Source organism: Aotus nancymaae, unplaced genomic scaffold, assembly GCF_030222135.1.
Source record: "Aotus nancymaae isolate 86718 unplaced genomic scaffold, 86718_ANA_hifiasm-v0.15.2.pri h1tg000036l, whole genome shotgun sequence".
In the NCBI taxonomy this organism is placed as follows: Eukaryota; Metazoa; Chordata; class Mammalia; order Primates; family Aotidae; genus Aotus; species Aotus nancymaae.
In genome coordinates, this window is record NW_026988450.1 from 76,404,512 (window position 1) to 76,417,819 (window position 13,308).

General features: G+C 47.9%; 1 long non-coding RNA gene and 1 other non-coding gene across 12 annotated transcripts in view; both read left to right on the plus strand.

Annotated features, from left to right (window-relative positions):
- LOC105716817 (uncharacterized) overlaps nt 1-13,308 on the plus strand; it is a 365,411-nt gene that overhangs the window by 202,854 nt on the left and 149,249 nt on the right. The gene's annotated exons all lie outside the window — the stretch shown is intronic.
- On the plus strand, nt 10,023-10,186 carry LOC135278201 (U1 spliceosomal RNA). Its single transcript, XR_010345750.1, has one exon. It is a non-coding gene; the product is annotated as a U1 spliceosomal RNA (small nuclear RNA).

Here is a 13,308-nt window from a genome sequence, read left to right on the forward strand (position 1 = left end):
GTTCCTTTCCCTGTGTCCATGTGTTCTCATGTTCAACACCCACTTATGAGTGAGAACATGTGGTGTTTGGTTTTCTGTTCTTGTGTCAGTTTGCTGAGAATGATGTTTTCCAGTTTCATTCATGTCCCTGCAAAGGACATGAACTCATCCTTTTTTATGACTGCATAGTATTCCGTAGTGTATATGTGCCACATTTTCTTTATCCAGTCTATCATTGATGGGCATTTGGGTTGGTTCCAAGTCTTTGCTATTGTGAACAGTGCCGCAATAAACATATGTGTGCATATGTCTTATTTAGGCACTTTCAGTCTGAAAAAATACATATCCCTTCAGCACTCTGGATGGACTTGAGAACTGTCCTTCCCTAAACTAAAGCTGGAGTATTTTGAGATTGGAGAATTAAGGTAAGGGAGTTTATCCTCCTGATCCTTGTGAAACCAAAAATAGCTTTTGGAGTTGAAGGTCTCTTGCAGCACAACTTGGGTTGTGGTTCTTGACCTCTCAGCATGTCTTCTTGGACTGCTCCAAAGTGCTTGGGAAGCTGGTTCTCCATAACCTCACCCCAACCTGGTTCTCAGAGTCTAGTCTACCTATTCACTGTGCCTCGGAAGCTCTCCCTCTGTCCCTAGCAGAGCCCACCCCACCATCTCTTAGTGAACTCCCCACTGGTAGCAGAAGGTGCAGGATGCTCCAGCTGTCTTGCTAGAACATGTGGAGACAGCCTTGCGGGGAGGAGGAAAGGGTGGGGTGAAGGTTACATAATCAGATCGAAACACCTTTGGGGCATCCAGAACATGAGCTCTTCCTCCTTTCCCAGCCCAATCTGTGCTTCCTTCTTTCACCTCCTTGAATTCCATGGCCCTTCCACACGAAGGCTGGGGGTGCAGGGGGTAAAGGGTTAGAGGGTAAGACCAAGGGCTTCAGGCAGACTTGGGTTTTCTTAGTTTTGCTACTTGCCTCACTTTGGACAAATCACTCAGCCTCTCAAAGCGTTAGTCTCCTCATTTGTAAAGTAGAGAAGGTATTAGTACCTACCTCATGAAGATGTTGTGTGTGTTAATGAGGTAGTGGAGAAAAACAGCTTAGCATGCTGTCTTGCACGGAGGAAGAAATGCTCCAAAATGGAAGAGTTTTTTCAAATTATTCATCAGTTTTGCCATTTGGGGTTCCTTGCACGTACCAGGCTATTTCAAAGTCTTTCATTTGCTGTCCCCGCTGCCTTTCACCTACCACCAAGTCAGCCTGGGAAGAGGCTGGGAATCACCTTCCCAGTTGTGCCCAGCCCCTCACCCAAAGCAGAGTTGATTACTCCCTCCACTGGACTGCAGCGGGCGAGTGAAGACATGGCTCCATTATACCATGGCTGCTGCACTGGGTTGAAATTACCTTTACCCCTCCCCCTACCCATTTCCATTATTGCTGGTGAAATTGCTTAGAGCAAGGACTGTCTTACACATCCCAAGATCTGGCATCGTGCCTGGCCCAGGGCGAAAGAGAAAACAAATGAGTGATTGAAAGGAGAGAGAAAACACGATAGAGACATAACCAAAAGAAGAAAGTTTTTAAAGCTTCAGAGGAAAGAATGAGGTCAGTTTCAATTTTTTTTTGAAGTAAGATGTTGGAAAGAATAAATGACATGATGAACAGGAAACTAACATGATTCCTACCACGAATTTGAAAGCTGTGCAAGGGTGGAAAGGTGGGTGAGAAGGTGCGGACTGGTGAGAAGACAGAGAAGTCAGAACTGAGAGGGTAGCAGAGAATTGTGCTCCCGTTGCGCTATATCTGTCATCTTTTGTATTGTGCCTGAAATTTCCCAAAGTGCATTTGCATTTCAAATCTGCTGTGATAGTCAGCATTCCTACGGCACGCAGAGGTGAAGAGCATGAGGCCTTGCCCTTCAGTCAAGGTGGGGAGACTGGCACACATAGGATACTCCATACTCCCAGGGGTATGTAAGTGTGGCGGAGGGGACTTTCTCTGTGCAGGGAGGCTTCCTGGAGCAGTGCTGCCTCCTGTGACTCTTGAAATATGCTTGTGAATAAAACGTACTGGGAGCCGAGCTGCTATTTAGCGATTAAAATCTTTTCCATCTTTTAGAGCTCAGCACCTTTGTGCATTTGTATTACCCATTCATTTTCTTTTCATTGTTGAATTTCTCATTTCCGCTACTGCAATGCCTACAGCTGACAGACCTTCTTTGGGAGCCCAGCGTACCTCTTTTTGACCCTCAAGGACAGTCATTGAATTATGTCTTGGGAGCCCTTGCTTCTGATGCAGGTGACTGGCTTAAGGGGCAGGAGAGCGTGCAGGGGCAGCAGCCTTTTCAGCTGATCCCCGTGCCCTGTTGCACCTGGAGGGATGGAGCAAGCGATTCCCATATTGGCGAAAAGGGCTGATGGGACCTCAGCCACGTGGGCAGAGAGTCTGAAAGCCAGAGGCTTGACAGGTCTATCTCGGGGTGGGGTGACGAAGAGACATTTCCCTAAAATTCAGCTGCTGGGAGCAGGAAGACACCAAGGGCAAGTGGTGGGATTCCAAGGCCCACAGTCCTGAGACAGGGCTGTTCTATGACAGAAGAAAGGCTCAGGCATTTGCGTCTGTGTGTAGTTCTACTCCCTAAAGACACTTCTCACTCTGGGAGCCTGCCTGCCTGCGCCTACCTAGAAATCAGCTTGGCTGGGACGCACACCAACAGGAGAGCATCCTCACCTTTCCCACTCATGAGTCGTGACTGTTGCCTGCCATGCAGCAAAGGCGCCATGAACACGGAGTTGGACACTTAGGGTCTACCCCAGGCTCCACCCCCTACTGCCCATGTGACTCTGGGCAAGTCTTTTATGCTTTTCAAAGTTCTTTCTAAAAAACAAACAAACAAACAAAAACAAAAAAAAATTCTTTCTTGCCAGGCACGGTGGCTCACACCTGTAATCCCAGCTCTTTGAGAGACTGAAGTGGGGAGATCATTTGAGGCCAGGGGTTCGGGACCAGCCTGGCCAACATGGTGAAACCCCATTTCTACTAAAAATACAAAAATTATCTGGGCATGGTGGCACGTACCTGTAATCCCAGGGATGACTTGGGAGGCTTAGGCACAAGAGGTCACTTGAAACCGGGAGGCAGAGTTGCAATTAGCCAAGATCACGCCACTGCACTCCAGCCTGGGTGACAGAGCGAGACTCTGTCTCAAGACACACAAACATTTTTTTCTTTTTCTTTTTAAAGACAGGGTCTTGGCTATGTTGCCCTCCCTGGCCTCCAATTCCTGGACTTAAGCGATCCTCCCACCTTAGCCTCCTTAGTAGCTGGTACTACAGGCACACACCATACACCCAGCCAGACTTTAGTTTTCTCAACTGCATCATGGACCAGAAGCCACTTGGTCTCGTTCTGAGGATGCTGGAACATTGCCCAAGAAAATGGGCAATGAAAGGGAGCCTGCTTGTTTCTATTTCCAGCTCTGACCTGTCTGGCTCCTGACCCTCTCAGTTCGTTCTTGCTCAACTCTGGTCCCCTCCCTGGATGTGCAGACCGAATGGACTTCTTCCCTTTCGACCTTCACCTTGCTCTTTTAGATTCCTCTCCTGGTCTTGCCTTCCCCTGCTGTCATCTGCTGGCTCCCTGCCTGTTACGGCCACAGTGGCCATGCTGGCCCCCTGACCTTTGGTGAGAACGAATCAGCAGGCCCCTGCTTCCCCATCAAGGGATACAAGCCAGCACTAGTCTTTAGCCACAAGGTATATGTGTAAAGATTGCTTCCTGCCCTTGATGTCCACAGGATTTAAAGAACCCCCGGCCCACTTGGAACTCTGCTTTTGAAACAGAAACATCTCAAAACACATCTGGTAGTGGCCCATTTCTCTATTACTGTTTCTTGTGGTTTCATAGTGAGGTTTTTGGTGCATTGCAATTGCCCTGGAGTTTATTTTTAGTAGTAAAGACAGAGTTCAATTAATGTCAAAACATGAGGGCAATTGCAGAGGAAGGATTAGTAAGTCTAGGGGAAAATGTGCTTAATTTTATTTCTTCTGATAACATCTTTCACTGATCACATACTGTCACACCCACAAACATGGAGCTTCCTCCGTGATGCCTGCAACGGGCAAGGCCCAGGCAGGGAACAGTGGCTGCGCCAGCCCCTGAAAACAAAAGCATTTCTGAGTCTCTTTCAGGCCAGCTTATCTAGCAGCTGGCCACATGGATGACCACCCACTGCAGCTGTCACTATGGGTGATGATTATCACTGTGGTTCCAGGAAAGGCCGGGCTTTGGAATGGTCAATTCTGATCATCTCCGCGAAGGGATTTATTCTGTCTCCAGAAGCAGCATTCTGATTTCCTGAACACCAGCTCTCCTCCCCTGGATTGCAGGGGCTGGGTCTTATTCTCTGTCTGCTTCTAGCTTTTGGCATTTTGACAGCACAGAGGACGTGCTTGGAGAATGTTTTCTTGGGTTGACTCAATTCAGGACACTGACTTGGGGCTGGATTGGCAAAGTGATGAAGAAAGTACTCCCCCTTCAGAAGCTCCCCAGTCTGCCTTGAGAAACAGAGCCAGCCCTGTCATCTGCCTAGGACTTTACCGTTTATAAAGTGATTTCTCATCCTTTCTCCTTTCTTTTATTGCACTAATATCGAAGGAGAACCTGCAGAGTGCTGCTGTTCAGGGTGCCTGAAATAAAGGAACAAAGCCACTGTGCTTTCTCTGAAGGAAATCACAGGGAGTGAAGCCAGCTTCATGGCTCCCAGAATTTCACAGATAAAGGGACTTGAGGCTGGGAGCAGTTGCATTGCTCGAGATCTCTCCTGCTTGTGGATGGTGGCTCTCAAGTCAGAACATGAGTCTTCTGAATCCCTTAAACCTGCCCCGTGTCCACCTGTTCTCCCAGCACATCCACTGTACTCTCGTGCTGCTCCTCACCCCTTCTCCGTCTCTCCTTCTCCACCATTGTTCTCTGCCCACTCCTGGCCCCCTCTTTCAGCTCTGTTTCTTCTGAAGATGCAGATCTTTCTCTCTACAGTGCCTTTTGTAGGAAGGGATCTGATGATAGGGAGCGGTGTTTGGGGATCTCACCTGGGAACATGGTCTGTTCAGCTTTCCCTGGGCACAGAGCCTTGGGTCTCACTGAATCCACCTCCCTGGCACCTTGTGTGGTGACTGGCAGGAGGTAGCCACTCCCTCCTGTCCTCTCGGCCCTTGTCCACTTTCCTGCTATGAGTCAGGTGCTGAGATAGGCTCTGAGGAGCCAACAGAGTGGGCAAAAAAGATCTCTGTCCTTCTTTAAAGTCTTGAAAATATACTGGTGTATTAGTCAGGGTTTTCCAGAGAAACGGGACCAATAGAAGATGAAGATAGATGCATATTTATGTCTATATCAATATCTGCCTTGATGTTTATGTCTATAGGAGATTTATTTATGATAAGGTATTGACTCATGCAATTATGGAGCTGAGAGGTCCTGTGATTTGCCACCTGCAAGCTGGAGAACTAGGACAGCTGCTGTCGTCGCAGGACGGGCAGAGGGCTGGAGAGCCCGTAGCGTAGATTCCAGTCTGGGTCTGAAGGCCTGAGAACCAGGAATGCCAAGGGCAGAAGATTGATGTCCCAGCACAAGCGATCAGGCAGAGATGAAAGTCAACCTGCCTGCGCCTTTAGGTTGTATTCAGGCCCTCAGTGGGCTGAATGAGGCCCACTCCGCATTGGAGAGGACCATCTGCTTTACTCCTCAGGCTCCTGGTTTAAATGATAGCCTCATCTGGACACACTGAGAAATGCTGTTTAGCCAGCTCTCTGGGCACCCTGTGGCCCTATTAAGTTGACACATAAAATTAACCATCGCCCTGCAGAGACACAGTCTATCCAAACACCTGTATTTCTGGGTAGTGTGCAGCTCCGCCCACCAGGCTGGTTCGATTGCCTTGGCCCACAGCTGCCCTTTGAGTATTGAGCCCAGCTGACCCCTTTGATCCTTCACAGCCCCATCTTTAAAACAAGGACCCGGAATCAAGTGACTGTAAGTGTCACTCTTGTCCTGTTCTGTCTGTGTCCTGGCTTTGAGGGTTTGTCTAAGCTGAGCCCAATTGACTGTTGTCATTCTTTGTCTCTTCCTTGCTCAGACATCAGTTTGGTAGTTATTGAACACTCCTGGGTTCACAGCATCCAGCTCCTGGCACTAGAGACAGCTCTTGACTCCTGGTTTTCCTCTTTGCAACCTATTCGACCTCTTTCCTTTTAAGATACACTCCCCACATTATAGGAATGTATCCATTTCTTTGTTCATTTCCTTAATTGTGTGTTATATCAGTCCATTCATCAGTTTTCTTCCTGAAATATACTAAGTATTGAGAAAGATGATAGATACTATTAAGCACCACTAATAAAGTACTATCCTTATAGTAGTAATAGTGTTTGTGGTGATAGTCGTGTTAGTACTGGTAGTAATCATGATGGCTATGAAGAGACTACTTGTAATCTACCAGTAATCATGGTAAAAATAGTAATAGCTCAGGTGTCTTATTCATGATATTCCAAGCACTTTACATTATATTATCTCATTTACTCTTCACAACCTGTGAGGAAATGGAGACGATTATGTAATATACAAGTTTGCAAATGAAGGAATCTTCCCACGGGAAGTGTGTGAAGCACATACTGGTGCTCTGGGCTTTTGCAAAATTTCTTTTTTTTTTTTTGAGACGGAGTTTCGCTCTTGTTACCCAGGCTGGAGTGCAATGGTGCGATCTCGGCTCACCGCAACCTCCGCCTCCTGGGTTCAGGCAATTCTCCTGCCTCAGCCTCTTGAGTAGCTGGGATTACAGGCACGCGCCACCATGCCCAGCTAATTTTTTGTATTTTTAGTAGAGACGGGTTTTCACCATGTTGGCCAGGATGGTCTCGATCTCTTGACCTCATGATCCACCCGCCTCGGCCTCCGAAAGTGCTGGGATTACAGGCGTGAGCCACCACGCCCGGCTGCAAAATTTCAAAAAAATTTTTTTTTTAAACTTAAGGCTAATGTTTAGAAGCTTTTACTAATGAGAGGGCCATTTGCTAAATCGGTATAAATGCTACACATTTGGGCATCTCCATCCCAACATGCCTCTTATAGCCATTCCCCAAAAGCAGACACCTCCTCTTCCCTCCCTCAAGGACCTCTGAGCTTGCACTCCGATTCCTCTCCCGCTCTCACCCTTCCCCTTTCTGTTCCTCTTGGGATCCAGGTTTATTTGAGGAGCTAGGAAAAGCTCCTGATCCTGCAGGTTTCCTTCTTGATTTGTAACGAAGTAAATAACAGAACCCCCACCCAGCATCCAGGTCTCTTTTTCTCTCCCTCCTTCCCAGGTATAGTCCGGGTTTCAAAACCCTGCACTGCATGAACCCTCGGCCTGAGTTGCTGTGAGTGATAATGGCTCTGCTGGTAATTTGTGTCCTTCTGTTTGGAACTGCTTCCTTTTTAGTTTTATCATCCTCCCGGAGCTGGTTGCAGTGGGGGCATACCCACTGTGGGATGGAGGGCATCCTGCATCCTGTGGATTTTTTTTTTTCCTTCAAAAATAAAACCTTGAAATTAGGACCTTGGCCTGTCCATGCAGTGCATGACAACATTGAGCCTCGAGGACTCATATGGGCATCTTTTTGCTTTTGCAGAGCATGGGCACCCTGGCTTCAAGCTCACAAGAAATCAGCTCAGGACCTTAAACAATGTTGGATTAAAGAAAAGTTTCATAAAGACAGAATCAAGAAAAAAAAAAAGAGAAACCAATCTAAGTGCCATCCTTCCTGAGTTGTGTCTTATCTGAGTCTTCAGCCCCGCCCCCTGCTGCTGTGGGAGGAAATGGGACAGTGACTGGCCATGGGACGGGGTTGAGGGTGTGAGGGTTAGTGGAGGTAGGGAGGTCACGCTTCTGTGAAGCTGGAAAGGAGACCTGAACCTGGCTCTCTGCTTTGCTGCTTGCCAGCCCTGTGGCTGGGAAGAAGCCTCTGGGCCCTAGTGAGCCTCGGTTCCCTCTGCAGAGTGGGCTGTTCTGAGGACTGGCTGACATTGCTGTCTGTCACCCCTCCAGGACCCTGAGGATTTTAGCTCTACCCCTGGGCGCTGAACTAAAACATTCATTGGTCATTTGCTTCTGGTCTTTGGATCAGATTTTCCTCAAGTGCAGTTGAAAGCAGGGGGCTGGATGGCCACCATAGTCCCTCCCAGCTTCGACATTACACATTTATGCCAATTCAGTTTCCAGGCTGATAACATTGTTCAGAGTTTAATGGGAGCCATGTAAGATAGTCACCGTGGGGAGCAAAAATGGAAGGAGATTTTCTGGGTGTCATGATTTTTTACCTGTAGCCCTTCTGCTTCCATACGCTTGTGCACATCCTCCAGACACTTTTAAAGAATAATCTCTATTTTCAGAAGAGTTTTAGATTTACAGGAGAATTGTGAAAATGGTCCAAAAAAGTCCCATATACCTGATCCCAGTTTTCCCTGTTGCTAACACTTTGCATTAGTGTGGCACATTTGCCACAATTAATGGACCAATGCTGATACATTATTATTTATAGAAGTTCAAACATTATTTTAGTTCTTACCGAATGTCCTTCTTCTGTTTCAGGGTCCCATCTGTGATCCCACAACCTTTAGTGATCATGTCTCCTTAGGCCCTCATGGGCTGTGTCACTTTTCTCAGACTCTCTTGTTTTTTTTTTTTTTTTTTTTTTCTTTTGAGATGGAGTTTCACTCTTGTTACCCAGGCTGGAGTGCAATGGCACGATCTCGGCTCACCACAACCTCCGCCTCCTGGGTTCAGGCAATTCTCCTATCTCAGCCTCCTGAGTAGCTGGGATTACAGGCATGCGCCACCGTGCCCAGCTAATTTTTTGTATTTTCAGTAGAGATGGAGTTTCACCATGTTGGCCAGGATGGTCTCGATCTCTTGACCTCGTGATCCACCCGCCTCGGCCTCCCAAAGTGCTGGGATTACAGGCGTGAGCCACTGCGCCTGGCCCTCTCGTGGTTTTTGATGACCTTGACAGTTGTGCGTTTTGATGACCAGTTTTGACTGGTCAGATATTTTGTAGAACGCACCTCTGTCAGGGTTGTCTGATTCTTCTTCTTATCGCTAGATTGGGATTATGGAGGAAGACCACGGAGGTGAAGTTCTGCTTTTATCAAATCAAGGGTAGGCACCATCAGCATGACCTGTCCCTGATGGTGACTTTGACTACCTGGCTGCAGCAGTGCCTGTCAGGTTTGTCCACCTTAACAATACTTCTCTTTCTTTGTTCTTTCTTAACTCCCTTTTGATATTAGATTCTTTAGAAGAAAGTCACTGTGCGTAGCCATCCCCTAAGGAGAGGGGATTCCGGTTCTTCCCTCTCCATGGCTAGAGGATCTATATGAACTATATAGACTTTCTGCCTGGGAGGTTTAACTCCTCTCTCCTATTTATTTATTTATATATCAGTACGGACTTGCAGGTATTTATTTTATAAGTTTTAATTTCTTTGGGTTATGATCCAGTATGACTTTATTTTGTTGCTCATGATTTTTCTTCCTTGGCTGTTAGGAACACTTCAGTTACTTCCTGTGTCCATTTGACATACTTCCTCATTGTAAATGTTTCCCTCCATCCCTCCCTCCCCCTCTCTCTCTCTTTCTCTCTCTTTCTTTCTTTTTCTTTTCCTCCCTCCCTCCCTTCCTCGCTTCCCCTTTTCCTTCCTTCCTTCCTCCCTTCCTTCCTTCCTTCCTTCCTTCTTCCTTCTCTCTCTTTCTCTTTTTGGTACATACATACTTTCTGGCACTTTAAGATGCCTAGGGCTCATCTTGTGTATTTCCAGCCCCAGTTGTAGAATCAGTCATTTCTCCAAGGATCCCCGCTCATTTTATTGAAGAAAGGATCCAAGATCTGGGTGCTAGATGTGCTTGGGGTATTGTTTCCTCCAGATCTTCTCAATGGATAGAGCAGTGAAATATAAGTGTGTAGAGAGGATGGGGAGGATCAAAAGAATTTGTTTTTAATAAATATATAAATACTTACCTGGCAGGGGAGATACCATGATCACGAAGGTAGTTTCCTCAGGGTGAGGCTTATCCATTGCACTCTGGATGTGCTGACCCCTGCAGTTTCCCCAAATGTGGGAAACTTGACTGCATAATTTGTAGTAGTGAAGGACTGTGTTCACGCTTTCCCCTGTAAAAAATAAATAAAAATAGGCCGGGTGCGGTGGCTCACGCCTGTAATCCAGCACTTTGGGAGAGACCATCCTGGCCAACATGGTGAAACACTGTCTCTACTAAAAAATACAAAAATTAGCTGGGCGCGGTGGCGCATGCCTGTAGTCCCAGCTACTTGGGAGGCTGAGGCAGGAGAATTGCTTGAACTGGGGAAGTGAAGGTTGCAGTGAGCTGAGATTGTGCCATTGCACTCCAGCCTGGCGCCTGGCGACACAGCGAGACTCTGCCTCAAAAATAAATAAATAAATAAAGATCTGTGTGTATACGAATCTGTGTGCATGCATATATGTGTAAATATTTCTACGGGTATCCATCTTATCTATGTTAAGCTAAATATGAGTTCATACTGCTGTCTCCAACTCTAATTCATTACCACGTTCCACCCACTATTTTTTTTTTGAGATAGAGTCTCACTCTGTTGCCCAGGCTGGAGTGCAGTGGCATGATCTTAGCTCACTGCAATCTCCATCTCTCAGGTTCAAGTGATTCCCCTGCCTGAGCCTCCCAGGTAGCTGGGATTATAGGTGCGCACCACCATGCCTGGCTAATTTTTGTATTTTTAGTAGAAATGAGGTTTCACCGTGTTGGCCAGGCTAGTCTCAACCTCCTGACCTCAGGTGACCCACCCACTTCAGTCTCCCAAAGTGCTGGGATTACAGGCGTGAGCCACTTGCTGCCAGCCTCCACCCACTTTTAACAGACTTTTATTTTTTTTTGTCCACATTGATTGGCAAAAGAAGGTAATGAATGGAGACGTTGGAAAGTTCACATGGGGCAAGAGCAGTGGGCTGAGAACGTTGGACTTTTCCCTATGGTCAATGTGGCCTCATTCAACAAAATCAAGGTGAGCCAGATGCCTGTAGAAAGAGACTTGGAAATGTGTATTGCCGAGATGTTTGCAAACCAGGACACCGTGTTATGCTCACAGGTCTTTGAACGTGTCCCTCCCCGGGCTTCCTGTGGCCTTGCTGGTTTCTGGACTGTCCTGTCCTGCTCCTGTCCTCTTACTGACAACCTTTCCTGCTGCCATCCCCTCCCATGCCTCTCCCACTCCATACAACCTCTTCCTCTGCACACTGCTCCTAGAACTCCTGGGCTAGACCTATTAGGGATGTCACTGCCTTCCTGGGACCTGAGGCACACAGAATGGGGATGAAAGACATATCACGTAGAATCTCCCACCTGGCTTCCTTCTCAGCCAGGTGTTGCAAACTCAGTTGTCTACAGAGGCCAGGCAGGCAATAAAAGTAAGTGATGTGGGCCTATTGGGCAGTCAGGAGGGCTCATTGCAGAACTCGAAGCACCAGATGTGATCAGGAGCTAGGAGACCTCATGTAACGTACTGGCCTGGCCCCAGGCTCAGGCCAGCACCTGCTCTGAGTGATCAGGCACCTCACTGGTTGCCCAAGGTTTGTGCATGGCAAGTTAATTGTTGAGAAATATTTTGACTCTCGTTCTTGTGTATGCTCAGAATAAAATGGGCAATGGCCAGTCTGTGTCCGCTGATCATGGCCCTGATATTCTGCAGGCCCAGAGTGGCCAGACCTGGTTGTTCAAAGGAAAACTGGCAGGTGGGGAGGGCGGAGGGCCTTGCCCCTTCCCATTTGCCTTCTGTGTCTGACAGTGTCACTGTAGCTATACTTTCCTGGCAGCAGCACTTTGTCCCAATAGCGATAGTTGATTTTAGTGCATAGGGTTTTGTTGTTTATTCCCATACCTGGAACCAGCTGCGTTGTGCTACTACCAGAGATGCCAGCCCAGCCTGGAGCTCTGCACACTCCTCTAGGCTTCTCAGTTCTGATGATTCCACCCCCAGATCCCATCCCAAAAGGGGTGGACTTGCTTTTTTTTTTATTTGAGATAGAGTCTTGCACTGTTGCCCGGGCTGGTGTGCTGTGGTGCGATCTCAGCTCACTGCAACCTCCACCTTCCAGGTTCAAGCGATTCTCCTGCCTCAGCCTCCTGAGTAGCTGGGATTACAGGTGCCCGTCACCACACCCAGCTAATTTTTTGTATTTTTAGGAGAGACAGGTTTCATTATGTTGGCCAGGCTGGTCTCAAACTCCTGACCTTGTGATCTGCCCGCCTTGGCTTCCCAAAGTGCTGGGATTATAGGCACGAGCCACCATGCCCAGCCAGGGGTGTACTTGCTTTTTGCAGCTGCTGCTTCTCCCAGACCACTTGTCCTGTTTGCGCCTTTTCCATTTTCAATACATGGTTTGTTTTTTATCTGAAGTTCTACCCGTTAAAACATCTGGTATGTTTCCTCTTCTCTTGCGAGGCGTATTTCTGTATTTCCCACCCTTGTCTCCTTTGCTCAGTTCAGCTTGAAGCAGGTTTCCAAGCTCGTCACTTGGAAGCACAGGGCATTGCTGCTGTCCCCCCTCCACCGCCCATCTGCAGGTCTGTGCCAGGAAGCCCTGCCTGCTGTCTGCACGCCGTTTTGCTGCTTGCCCACAGCCATGACTGCTCCTGAGGGGCTTGCTAGCAGCTCTGTTTCCCAGCCTGCTGTGCGTAAAGGTGATGCTTTGGGTTTTCCACAGTGAACAGTGGTTCCCAGAGTGGGCAGGGCTCCCTGGTGTCTGCAAGGGTGTGTGACCATGCCGGGTGGAAACAACCTTGTCAAAATAAACCACGGCAGTGCTGAGGGGGGAAGTGAGGCTAGCTGGGGGGAAATGTGGGCTGAATGCTTCTTGGGGGGTTTCCTCTGCACCAGTGCCCGGCTGCTCAAGGGCCCCAGAAGGCTGAGGCTGACACCCTTCCTGTGTCGCTTTCAGACTCACCATTGGCCCCCAGCAGATTAGGACTCTGTTTCCTCCTGTTCACCTCGAGCCATTAACAGAGTGTGAAAGGTTTGTGGAACAAAAGTGATTCTCTGTCTATGATTTTCCCCTTCATTCCTGTCTTCGTCCATCTGGGCTGCTGTAACAAAATACCTAAACTGGGTGGTTTACAAACAACAAAAATTTATTTCTCATACTTCTCAAAACCAGAAAGTCCAAGATCAATGTGCTGGCAGACTTGGTGTCTGGTGAGGACCGGCTTCCCGGTTCAGTGTCTTCTTACTGCGTCCTCCCATGG